Source organism: Lepidochelys kempii, chromosome 2, assembly GCF_965140285.1.
Source record: "Lepidochelys kempii isolate rLepKem1 chromosome 2, rLepKem1.hap1, whole genome shotgun sequence".
Taxonomy (NCBI): domain Eukaryota; kingdom Metazoa; phylum Chordata; order Testudines; family Cheloniidae; genus Lepidochelys; species Lepidochelys kempii.
In genome coordinates this window covers 185,745,401-185,759,305 of record NC_136381.1, presented here as the reverse complement: position 1 = coordinate 185,759,305, position 13,905 = coordinate 185,745,401, and positions in this window count along the sequence as shown.

The following is a 13,905-nucleotide window of genomic DNA, read 5'->3' as shown; positions in this document are numbered from 1 at the left end:
CCTTTTGAGCTGAATCAGAGATGCCACTGAATGTTTTGGGAGAAGGGAAGGAAATTGTGATGCTTTCCTGTTTCCTGCTCCCTGAATTCAGTGTTCCTGTTTAAGGCTGTGTGTTTGCCTAGCTGTTCTGGGCCCACTGCTATATATCTGCTGCTTGGACTGCTATCATGTTTTGTTCAAACTTTTGCTGACCTAGTTGGTTCATGGTTACTGCATATTTTGATTGACAACCTACCTGTGTGTCTTGCTTCATTCTTTTTATTTTTTTTTAAGGTTGCTATTCTGGGGTTTATCAGAGCATAACACATGAATATTCTTGTATGTAGCACTATTCATGCTGGAAGTGTGTGTGCACTTATCCAATCAGGGAGCAGAAACAATGATTTATGTGACTAATCACAACTAAACAACTATCCTGAATAGTGAACCTGTAGAGAATGGTTTCTAATCAATCCATAGATTCATTTTTTAAAAAATGACAAAAAAATGTGCTGAATACTTCTGAATAAATGTAAAGAGATAGACATCTGCTTGTGTTTTTTTCCTGCAAGAAGAAAGAGGCATTATTATTTGCCTGATAAATTATTCATTGTGAATTATTCACCCAGCTGTATGGCTAGACAGAAACAGGAAGTGACAAGACTGCTTATTAATAGATTCCCCAATCTATAATAAGAAATTCATATACTGCTTGCTCTTTTTTGTGCTAGTTTGAATACATTTGAGTCAAATTTTAAAATTACTGGGTAGAATAGTGAGCTTGACATGGGTTAATTTTATACTTGCCATGAGCTCTTGCATTGAAAATAACAGCTTGTGTGGCTGCAGCCACACTTTATATGTCTGTTATGAGCTCTCATGACAGGACTGATATAAACTCATGATACTGTTGTACAATACATGGGAGATTTGAAATGATATCACCTGTTTTCCTTCTTTCTCTTTATATTCTGTACTTGTAATTGATTGCATAGGAGAAGGTTACGCAGTTGAGATACAAGTAGTGAAGTAATTGAGAGACTACAAAACACACATCTAGGTGAGGGCTGGAGCTACAGAAGCCCACCATTTTATGCACTATCAGCCTCACTCCCCCCTTCAAAGTCTCTATTTCTGAAGGATTAATGAACATTTTAAAAGGCTGTTTTAAAACTAACTGTAGTAGAACCCCTCTGATAGAATCATAGAAATATAGAGCAGGAAGGGACCTCAAGAGGTTGTCAAGTCCAGCCCCCTGTGCTGAGGCAGGGCCACGTAAACCTAGACCATCCCTAACAGGTGTTTGTCCAACCTGCTCTTAAAAAATCCAGTGATGAGGATTCCACAACCTTCCTTGGAGGCCTAGTCCAGATCTTAACTACCCTTATAGTAAGAATTTTTTCCTAACTGTAAGCAGGAGAATGATCCTGCTATTGTGGGGAACTTTCCTGTCTTCTGCACTATCCTGGTGGAACTGGATAGCAAAAGGATCTGAGTCCTCGCTCCAACTCCCTTTACCTGGAGGCCTGCCTGACCTCGAGGACTTCCTTTCCACTCTCCTGTGTGGAAGAATCCTTGTAACCAGACAAAGCTGAGCCCAGGATTCCTGGGAGGCTTAACCCCCAGTGTTGTCATTGTCACTTAGGACAGGGGCTAGGGTGTTCCCATGCTGGAGTACTCTCTCCACACTGGCCACTTCCCTTACATTGAGTTCAAACCAAATACAATTAATTAAACAGCAACTGTAAGAAATATAAGGAAAAATGGAAAAGGTTAAAGGAAACAAAGAACCTTGCCCTATGGGCACAGGGAATACCACAAACAGCAGTCTCTGAGGTGAAAGAAAAGTTTACAGTCTGTTCCTCACAAGTCCCAGGCCTTCCTTCCAGGACCAGGCTGTGCTGCGGTGATACAGTGGGTAAGACACCTGCTCTGGTGGTGGCCGCAGGCACTAGGTGGCAGGAATCCTTCTCCCCAGTATTGGTCCACCTGTCAGGTTCACATCCTCCCCCCAAATCCAGCTTCTGCATGATATCTGTTGGAAATCAGCTAATTGATAATGGCTAGGTTGAAGGGTAAATGGAGGTAGCTGATACTTAATCACATTAAAATAGATTAATAATAAAATACATCTATAGAATTTTGCATATTTGATTGTATCCTCCTCCCAAATTTCATGTCACATGTCATCTTAGAATTAGATTTTCAGAAGTGCTCAGTGTTGGCCTAACACTTCTCCTATTGAAAGTAATGGAAGTTTTACTGTTGACAGGACTGTGCTCCCATTAAAGCCAACACGAAGTGCTTTTGCAAAGCTCTGCCTTAAATTGTAAGCTATTTGAGGTGAGCGCCCCATATCTTTGTATGTGATTGTACTGCACCTGGCACATTTGGGCCTTTGTACTAACTGGGGACACTGGATGTTGCTGCAATATGCATATTTACTACTAATTAATAATAAATAAAATATTTGGTGTAGTGAGCAAGCTGACAATCAGGAATAGGCAGTGGTGAAGCAATTTTTCTCCTGTATTACAGCCATGAGTGACTGACAGCTGATAAAACTAGACAGAACCAGCATGAGACTTAGATACACTCTCAACTAAATTGCTAGATCACTTACGCAGAATTAGTGTCCCCATTAAGCAATAGTCATTTGTACTAAGTATTAGTGTTGAGCTGATTCCCTGGGAGAAGTCCCAGTTAAGTGGAGTTATAGTTAGAAGTACACTTGGCCAGAGTCTGTTGACAAGCACACGTGATATTACTTCACCATTGTAAAAAAGTAGCAGTATATCACTTTCTGATGTATTTTTATCTGTCAGTCATAGTTATATGTAGAATGGCATTTTGTCAGAATTGAACTGATCTTGTGCCACCATGCTGCTGCTTCAGTCAAGTTTTAGAATTTGAATGACACATAATGAAGAATACTTGATTGATTAAGTATTTTAACAAAAATAAGTTGCATTCTAAAAATCACCAATAAGCTAGTCTTCACTCATTATCAAAAGCTGGCCTGTCCTTAAGATCCCAGGGCTTTGCCTGAGGCCAAAATGGTCTCTAACACTCCATCAACTTCTATGACAACCATGGGGAGTCAGTGATTGTTAGAATTAGCCATGACATATTGTAGTCTTTATAGTGTCATTTAAAAAGTGCTGTTACACCAGATTATGCATCTCTGACTGAAGTAAATCTCTATGCATGACAGTAAAGTGGATCTACAGGTACTTAAAGGCAATGTTATGTTGTATTAATTTGGACCCCTCCCTAATGTCCTAAATGCCTACTAGTGGAATCATTCATTCCTGGGTAACAATGTCACATTGTATTGTAAAAATCGCGTAAGTGCTTCTATTTTTGCCTGCAGCCATGTTGCAAATCACTAGAGGGGAGTCGGAATTTGCAAACAAGCCTGATGAACTAAAAGCAAGCATATGGTATAAGTGAGCTGTTGCTCTCCTACTGAGATGAATTTAATATAGATACTTATATTTTAAATATACACAAATTGTAAATCCATTATTTGGCTCATACCACTAATAGCACAATCCGTGTTGTTGCTTTGCCCACTTGTAATTTACTCGTTGACTGATGTATTATAGATAGTAGTTAGGACAAAGCATTAACGGTGTACACCTGAAGAGTGTCTCTCTCTCTCTCTCTCTCTCTCTCTCTTTTTTTTTTTTTTTTCAGGAATTGTTGAACAATTGAGCAGGGGGTTGGATTAGATGACCTCCTGAGGTCCCTGCCAACCCTGATATTCTATGATTCTAAGGGCACTTCAAACAATTATATTTGTAACAGATAACCATGTCCTTTTGCCATTTTCTGGAGCTAACTCTCACACTGACTCATATCACAAGAGACAGAGATGTGATGGCATTGATTGAAATGGGAGTTTTGCTTGAATGAGAACTAATCAAACTTGAGGGAGGTCCTTCGGATTTGACTCATAATATAGTTTGATAGCTGCGGTAATGTATAATTTCTATTGGTTAGCTTTAGTTTCTTCATTATTAGAGCTGGTTGAAATTTTTTGAATTTCAAAATTTGGATGATGATTCAATTCCATGAAAAGCTTCCCTATTTCAACTTTTCATCCCAATGCAGGACTAAAACAAATGTTGAAATATCAGAATTTCCCGCAGGATGGGAATTCAGATAGGATTTATATATAAAATAATGCCAAAGGTTTTTAAAGGTCTTCAAAAACATTTTCCGAGTCACTGGAAAATTCTGTACTCAGCTAATTGACTGGAAAGTGGTTGCTAAGCCTTTGCTTATGTATTAAATCCCCCCACCCCTGCCCCAGAATTGATGAAACCTGGTTGAAATTCAGATTGTGTATGAGGCATGGCATCTGATGTGTGAACCTTGTTATACAGTGTTACTGCACTAGACCATGTTCCTTCTCATTAGCTTTCTGTTTAGTAGCCAAATGCTGACACACACAAAAATACTCACAATCACTTTATGAGCAAGTTAAACGAAGACTTGATATTGGTTCAGTTAAGATACACATGCTAAACTGCAAGTACAAATATTTTTAAGCTTGAAAACTATAGACCAAATTGTCAATAAAGTTACTAGGTGGTGCAGAGGTGCACGCACTCTGTATAAACCATAGAGGAATGGTTGCAGAAGGAATGCATTCTGTTATTTACCCTTTGAAAAGGTGCAGAATGCACTCTCCCCCACCAGCTGGTGTGTTCAATGCTGCCAGCAGCACTAGATTCTCAGAGATTTTCCCTCTCTGAGTAAGCAAGACTTTGCCTTATTACAGAGGCGCAATTGGTGATGTGGCTCCCTGGAACCCCCTGTGAGTTCCTGTGCAGAATTGGCTACAATTTGTGTGGATTTTTTACTGAATGCAATAGAAAAGAAGAAGAGAAAATAAAAATAGGAGAAATAGAAAAAGGGGTAATCCATAAAATCTCTATAACAGCCTATATAAATCTTTGGGAAATATATACAGAAGGAAGTTATTTTGAATATTACATAATTGTAGTTATGAAATGCATTATTGTTCTCATCCATTTTAATTCAAAATCCTTTAACCAGACGCTGTGTATTTATGAATGTTTCCAGTCCCTTTTTGAGGCACATACACTACAGTGCCCTTTCAAATGTGAATGTCACAAATGTGGAATCTGTCCAATACTCAATATTTAGTCGTGAGGAATCTGTCCAGCAGTGCAGAATGACTTTCACAGCAGCTGTGATCAAGATGATTGAGTGTTTTTATTTATTCCACACAATTTTTTAAAATTTAAACACAAGCATTATAACCCCACCCCCAAATCTTCCTAGACAGATGTTATCCATTTTGCTACAGTTCTAAACATGGCTGTAATGAAAGCCTTACCATACACTAGGGCCCTTGTCATGTTACAACAGTGTGCTTCATCAGTACAGTAAACACTCCTCCACATACAGGTGTGCAGCTGTATTGTTTATCTTTTCTCAGGCAAGTCCTTGTTTGCATACAGCCAAATCCTTCCCTCTCTCACAGTGGTGGTGGGGCCTTGACCTGGCAGAACCTATTTGCCTCTGGTCTAGGAAATAGTAGAGGAGAATTTGAGGACCTTAGCTGCTATGTTCCAATGCCCCAGTGAACAGAAGTCTTGAGCAAGGCCTGTAGATCCATAACTACAGCTATTTTCCCTCAAGGAAGAGGGAGTATACTGGCCAGGAGGGCTACTGCAGACCTGTGGTTGTACAGTTGCTTTACAGCTCTCCCAACCCCATGAAATCCCCATGTGCAGGTTGTAGTTTTATAACCTCTGTGATTGCTTTTGTATTTGATGTTTAGAGTTGCCAGGTACCTGGGTTTTGACCAGAAAGTCCGGTCAAAAGGGAACCTGACTGTCCGGTCAGATGTACTGACCAGACAACAAAAGTCCTGTTACCACAAGTGGGGGAAGGCACTGGGTCATCAACCCGTGCCAGCCCCTACTTAGCCTGAACTGTCTCCTACCTGTATCTCATGGGCGGCATGCAGGCACCACATCAGGCTACAGTTCCCGTCCCAGCACAGTAGCAGAGGAAGCTCAGCTGTGGGGGGAAAGGAGGTGGAGAGGATCCAGTGATGAGGAACGGGGAAGGTGGAGAGCAGTGAGAAACAGGAGAGAGGAGTGAATGTCTGAGTGGGGCCTGAGGGAAGAGGCTGAGCAGGGGCGGGGCCTTTGAGGGGAACAGGCAGGGCCTCGGGGAAGAAGCCATGCAGGGGGGTCCGGTTTTCAGCAACTAGAAAATTGGCAACCCTATAGTTGTTAATGACCTAGCTAGCTGGTGTCTGTTATGAGATATACACATGGAATTCTGAGTGTCTACATGTTTGGAAATACAGTAACTTAAACTTGCCTAATCATTTCCACCTTTCCTCAGAGGAAATTGAACGAAGCTAGGTTTATTTTGCTGGGATGGTTCTGGAGCTCCATAATTAATATTTAATGGCTAAAATGTTAAAATGCTATCTAAGAGAATCAGAACATGCATTTTCTTTTACAATGGAGCTGGACATATTTAATACTTTAAAAAGTGAAAGCAGAAATAGGTCTAGATGAGTGATGGTTACTACACTCTAATACGGGGAATGACTCCTACAGCAAGAACAGCTGATGCAGAAATAGCAGTGGCCACAGGGAACAAAATAAGAAAAAAAATGAAATGTGGAACTTTTAAGCAGGCTATGCTATCCAGAAGCAGTGAGAAAACTGGAGTCATAACAGCAGAGCACTATTTCTAAAAGTGAGAATAGATGCTGAAACATAGCTTAGCTTCTTCAAACCCTACTAGGCAGAAGAGTTGCTTCTTATTGTGATTGCAGGCATTCTCAAAACTGCAATTTTTAGACAACTGTGCAAGAGTTCCACATTGTCCTAAATACCAGCACAAGGGGACAAGAATACAGTCTATATGGTAACTCAGGCTTGCCAAGCCAACCCCTTTTTCAAGTTGACTAAGGATTTAAGGGTCTTTCCATAGGTCTCTTGAATAAACTGATTGGTCTAGTGCTGGACTTTGGGCTCAGTGTCACTGGATTTCATGTGAAGTTGAAGAGGGATGTGTGTGTATATTGGGAAGTAGCTTTTCTATTAAATTGTTTAAAAGTAGCCTTTGTTCCTTGGTTTTATCTCATCATTTAGATCCTCCATATCTGAATTCCCCAGGCTCATCCACAAGGGGGTGTAATTCAAAGCACTTTTTTTCCTCCTGTTTATTTTTAATATCCACATTTCCTGTTCAATTTGAAAATATTAAGACTGTCTTGGAATTGTCCTTGAAATTGTTCAGATTGTCCTCTGGGATCACAGAGCACAAGCTCTTTTGCAGAAAAAATGAGGGTGAATCTTTTTGGGGTGGGGAGAGGAACTTGTCATTTTTCAGTATACGAATGAAAACCATGATCTTGCAGAAGAAGAATAATTTTACTCACATGAATATTACCTCTGACTTCAAGTTATGCACATACATAAGTGCTCTTAAGTGGTCATCATAATTTCTTTGAAGCACCCCCATACAGTCTTGTTAAAAAGGGCTCACCTTTCTTCAGTTCCTTCTGTCATATTTGGTGTTAGTGAATAATGAATTCAGGGGTTGAAGTATTAGGACCTTGTTCGCTATAGCTAGCTCTTCTTTCTTAGGAATTATTTCTATGAAAACCATATTGAAATATGGCATGAAAATGGATTACTTTGATTTATATATCTATGGGGCCTAACATCAATAGTCTGACCTTTGACCCCTGACCTGCTCTTGGAAGGTTTATGCTTATGTTTTAACTATAATCTATGTGCCTAAACTGGTAACATTAAAGCTGTAATGCAATAGGAAACATAAAATATATATTGTGACAAAGTTCCTCCTCTACCTTGGTGGGTCTTGCGCTTATTGGTGGATTTGTTCGCCTTGGAGCTTCACGGCAGCCCTCAGTTTGGCCGTTTTCGTGAACCCACACTCCAGGTCAACTCCTCCTGTGTCTGACCAGGAGTTGGGAGGTTTGGGGGGAACCCGGGCCCGCCCTCTACTCTGGGTTCCAGCCCAGGGTCCTGTGGAATGCAGCTGTCAAGAGTGCCTCCTGGAACAGCTGTGTGACAGCTACAACTCCCTGGGCTACTTCCCCATGGCCTCCTCCAGGTGTCTGATAATGCTTGTACTCCTCAATCCTCCAACAGTACACGTTCTCACTCTCTGCTCCCAGCTCCTCACACGCGCACCACAAACAGAAGTGAGCTCCTTTTTAAACCCAGATGCCCTGATTAGCCTTCCTTAATTGATTCTAGCAGCTTCTTGATTGGCTGCAGGTGTTCTAATCAGCCTGTCTTAATTGTCTCCAGAAGGTTCCTGATTGTTCTGGAACCTTCCCTGTTACCTTACCCAGGGAAAAGGGACCTACTTAACCTGGGGCTAAATTACTCTCCTGTAGCCATCTGGCCCGACCCTGTAACAATATGTGTATTAATATTTAAAACAGGCTTTGCTTTAAGTTGAAGGCCTAATAAAACTAAAGCAGTTAGCCTAAGTTAGCATGAATGCTTGACCTAAGGTTATAAGATTTAGCAATAAACTTGCGATAATGTTTAAGTTTGAAATAATGGACGTGTGGGGGATTGTTGGGTATGCATAACCATGAGGTTAACCTCATTAATTTATTGGAAACATTGGGAAATGTATTAACGCATTATTGATGTGAATAGCTTATGTTAGCAATTGGAACCCTAATTATGGTTTCCTGGAACATCACAAATGGACTGGGCCCCAGTCAGCAATCTAAATATGGTCACCAGACATATTCAGGTGTACAGGAAAAGGGTATAAAATCAGGTGTATGTCTAATCTGTAGTGGGGACAGTTTGGGATGACAGGATGGCAGAAGTCTGGATTGCCATATGCACTTACTGCACTTTCTCTGCTTACTATTCTTGTCATCTTCACTTCTGATGGTCTTCCTAAGTTTGTGAGTGTGTGCAATACAAGGGGTCATTATCGTGGTGGTCTTACTTTTTTATAACTGCAATTCTACTTGTTTGTATTTAAGTACTTTAAATAAAGTTTTAATGTTTCTACTAGGACTGTCAATCGCAATTAACTCGCACGATTAAAATTAATTGCGATTTAAAAAAATTAATCGCGATTAATCACACTTATAACAATAGAATACCAATTGAATATTTTTGGATGTTTTTCTACATTTTCAATATTGATTTCAGTTACAACACAGAATACAAAGTGCACAGTTCTCACTTTATACTATTATTTTTGACTACAAAAACATGCACTATAAAAATGATAAAAGAAATAGTATTTTTCAATTCACCTCATACAAGTACTGAAGTGCAATCTCTTTATCATGAAAGTGTAACTTATAAAAACAGATTTGTTTTTGGTTACATAACTGCACGCAAAAACAAAACTGTGTAAAACTTTAGAGCCTACAAGTCCACTCAGTCCTACTTCTTATTCTGTCAATTGCTAAGACAAACAAGTTTGTTTACATTGTCAGGACATACTGCTGCCTGCTTCTTATTTACAATGTCGCCTGAAAGTGAGAACAGGCATTCACATGACGCTTTTGTAGCTGGCGTTGCAAGGTATTTACATGCCAGATATGCTAAACATTCGTATGCCCCTTTATGCTTCAGCCACCATTCCAGAGGACATGCTGATGATGCTCATTAAAAAAATACTGCATCAATTAAATTTGTGACTGTATTCCTTGGGGGGGGAATTGTATGTCTCCTTCATTCTGCATATATTTCATGTTATAGCAGTCTCGGATGATGACCCAGCACATGTTCATTTTAAGAACACTTTTACAGCAGGTTTGATAAAACGCAAAGAAGGTACCCATGTGAGATTTCTAAAAATAGCTACAGCACTTGATCCAAGAAGAATTAAGAATCTGAGAATGACGAGGTGTGGAGCATGTTTTTAGAAGTCTTAAAAGAGCAGCACTCTGGTGTGGAAACTACAGAACCCAAACCACAAAAAAAGAAAATCAACATTCTGCTGGTGGCATCTGACTCAGATGATGAAAATGAACATATGTCAGTCTGCATTGCTTTGAATTGTTATCAAGCACAACCCATCATCAGCATGGAAGCGTGTCTTCTGGAATGGTGGTTGAAGCATGCAGGAACATATGAATCTTTAGCACATCTGGAACGTAAATATCTTGCAACACCAGCTACAAAAGTGCCATGTGAATGCTTGTTCTCACTTTCAGGTGACATTGTAAACAAGAAGCAGCCTGCATTATCTCCTGCAAATTGTAACTAACCGTGATTGTCTGAACAAGAGGTAGGACTGAGTGGATTTATAGGCTCTAAAGTTTTACATTGTTTTATTTTTGAATGCAGTTTTATTTGTACATTATTCTACATTTGTAAGTTCAACTTTCATGATAAAGATTGCACTACAGTGCTTGTATGAGATGAACTGAAATTTTTTTTTTTTACAGTGCAAATATTTGTAATAAAAATAAATATAAAGTGAGCACTGTACACTTTGCATTCTGTGTTGTAATTGAAATTAATATATTTGAAAATACAGTAACCATTCAAAAATATTTAAAATAAATGGTATTCTGTTGTTTAACAGTGCAATTAATCACATGATTAATCACGATTAATTTTCTTAATTGCTTGATAGCCCTAGTTTCTACATGTGGCTCACCGATCTCATCCTTAATAATAATCTGATGCAGCTACCTGAATAAAGAACCTGTGGTTAGTAACTTGTGCATTTTGCACCCAAATCAATCAAAAGGCTACAACCCTAGGTGCACCATAATTACTTGCAGTTTTCACTCCACATCATTGTTTTGTTCCAGTTCCCCTTTAAAATGGGAAGGCATGATTTCCTAATGACTTGTGCCTGTATTCATAGAACTGTGATTATTACCTTTAACATTTCTGGTGTTAAAATACAACCCTACATGTATCACTAATTTTATTTTGCGGGGGTGGCAAAACAGGTGCAGGATAATAACTTTTATTACTACGAGGGGTGCATGGGCGTGAGATACCACTGTAGTTAATGACTTTAGTCTTAAAAAGAGAGCTTGACATTTGATTATAACAGAATTACCTAGCCAAAAAGAAAAAACAAATTCTTTAATGCTCTCAGTTCTTTGCCAAGTTATACAATCATCAGGACACTTGCCTCTGTCTCATACTTTTTTTTAGTGTCATTGTGTTAGGAGTTTAAAGTCTAATTCCATTTATGTGGGCATCCAATATTAGAAACTGAAGAATAAGATATGCTTTCTCTTCTCACCTAGCAATTCATATCATATTCATGAACCTTATTTTCCGGAGTAAACTGCTCTCAGTTTACCAAAAATATTCACCTAAACCCACTCAGATGACTCAGACATCCTCACCCACTGAGGACTAAATTAAAATCTCATAAATAATGTGTTTAGCATACATGTTTATTTCCTAACATTTTATTCTAAATAGTTCTTGTGAATGAATGACAATTCTTCTAGATTTTAAGTTAATTCATTTTGCACTGGAGAGTCCCAGCATAGGCTTTTTCTTCACCTTGGACAAACCTTATATCAAGGTGGTACTTATCACCCTGAGCCACTGAGTCAAAGCATTTGGGCCCATCTGAGTGGAGACTATACATCAGTTAGGCAGCCTTTTGGTCACTTTTATTCTATTTTTTCTCTCTTCTCATAGTACAGGCTTGCACCCACGAAATGGTGACGCATCTTGATTATTACCCCAGACCTGAGGGGGTGAAAATCTTGCCTAAGTAACAGGAGTGATTTTGTTTGCATCTGTTTTAGAAGCACCGTAATATGTGGTCCAACCCTGAAAAGTGCTATACTATATCACTGTGGGGTTCCATGCTAGTTGTGTTTTGCTGATATTTATATTGAATTTACTTTGTAAGAAAAGAATATTCTGCTTACCTGCTAGCCCATCAACTTACCAGGCATCTGAGAATCAAGCCGGGTGTTTTCATTTGGCACTTTATCACCAATGATACAGTATTCTGTTGTGCAAAATCATCAGCAGATAGACCTGGGCAGCCCAAATATCTTTAAATTATGCCATCAATGACACTGTATGGACTTTTAGGCTAGAACTGTGCTTTAATGTTTGGCAGCTTTGGGTAGTCAAACAAAATTACACAATTAAGTAGTCAAAATTTCACCCTCAAGGTTCTAGCCTTACAGTATTGTCATTGACAATCTGAGGAGAATGAGGCTGGGTATGTGAAAGGGCAGGACATGGCCTGCAGAAACTCTGTTACTAGTGATACATAAGATTGGGATAAGCTAATAGCTTATCCCAATGCATCTTCCAGCTCTAGATTGAACATGACTCTTCCACCTCCATTTTCTCCTATTCTGTGAATGGAGGAAACCCCTTGCCTTCCTGGGCAATAGACCCCGTTGATTCAAATATACATTCTTAGAGATCTGTTTTTTTTCATCATGAGTCACACTGATTCATTTTGCATGGCTAGTAAATCTTTGGCAAAATGATTGTAGCAGGAGGTGGGAAATCTGGTTTCCACATGGATTTGTAATATTTCTAAGGTGAGAGGTGCCAGCAACTCCTCACAGTGGAATCTGGGGTCTGTGTACAACATACTGCAATCTCAAACTTGCTATCACTAACTTGACCTAACTCTCTCATCCTGGCAGGGGGAGAGTGGGCAACTGATATTGGGGAAAATAGAGAAGCTTCTCAGTATATTGAGCCAAAGAAACCCAACACTGAGACTTCAATACCAATAAACCCTTTTTGGTGATTAGCAGTTTCCCATCAGTGACTGTAATGAGATTCTACAGTACTCCTTTTCATCAAAATATATCTAACAACTGTCTTCATAAAGACAGATAATTACATCAAGGTTCATTATCAAAGGATTACACGTTCTCCTCTGCTGCTTTTTCTTTCTACCTGCAACAGTCATTTTTCAAGGTTTTTTTTTTTTTTTTTCCTTTAGGGTTATTTTAGTTTTCAGAATTTGTTTTCCTGAGCAGTAGATCTTTTGAGTAGAACTTTTATAGATTCATAGATAGTAAGGTCAGAAGGGACCATTATGATCCTCTCGTCCGACCTCCTGCACAACGCAGGCCACAGAATCTCACCCACCACTCCTGCGAAAAACCTCTCACCTATGTCTGAGCTATTGAAGTCCTCAAATCATGGTTTAAAGACTTCAAGGAGCAGAGAATCCTCCAGCAAGTGACCCGTGCCCCATGCTACAGAGGAAGGCAAAAAACCTCCAGGGCCTCTTCCAATCTGCTCTGGAGGAAAATTCCTTCCCGACCCCAAATATGACGATCAGCTAAACCCTGAGCATATGGGCAAGATTCACCAGCCAGATACCCAGGAAAGAATTTTCTGTAGTAACTCAGATCCCACCCCATCTAACATCCTATCACAGGCCATTAGGCCTATTTACCATGAATATTTAAAAATCAATTAATTACCAAAATCATGTTATCCCATCATACCATCTCCTCCGTAAACTTATCGAGTTTAATCTTAAAGCCAGATAGATCTTTTGCCCCCACTGCTTCCCTTGGAAGGCTATTCCAAAACTTCACTCCTCTGATGGTTAGAAACCTTCATCTAATTTCAAGTATTATGCACACACAATACACTATTCCCTTATATAATTTGTATTCACTACTGCTGCTTAACATAGACCACAACAGAGAAGCAATATTAATAGGCAGTTTGCTCTTTCCTGAACTATAAAGATGAAGGAGATTCTAGTGTGGTGAGATTTTCCTGTATTTTCTTAACACTGAAACCCCGCACACCCTCCAAGCTCCTGAACGTTGCAAGACACCTACAGACAGACCTGAGTGTGGCCCCCATTCATTGAGGTACTTGAGCAGAAATCTGACTTTAAATATACAAAGTCAATGAGACCAGGCATGTG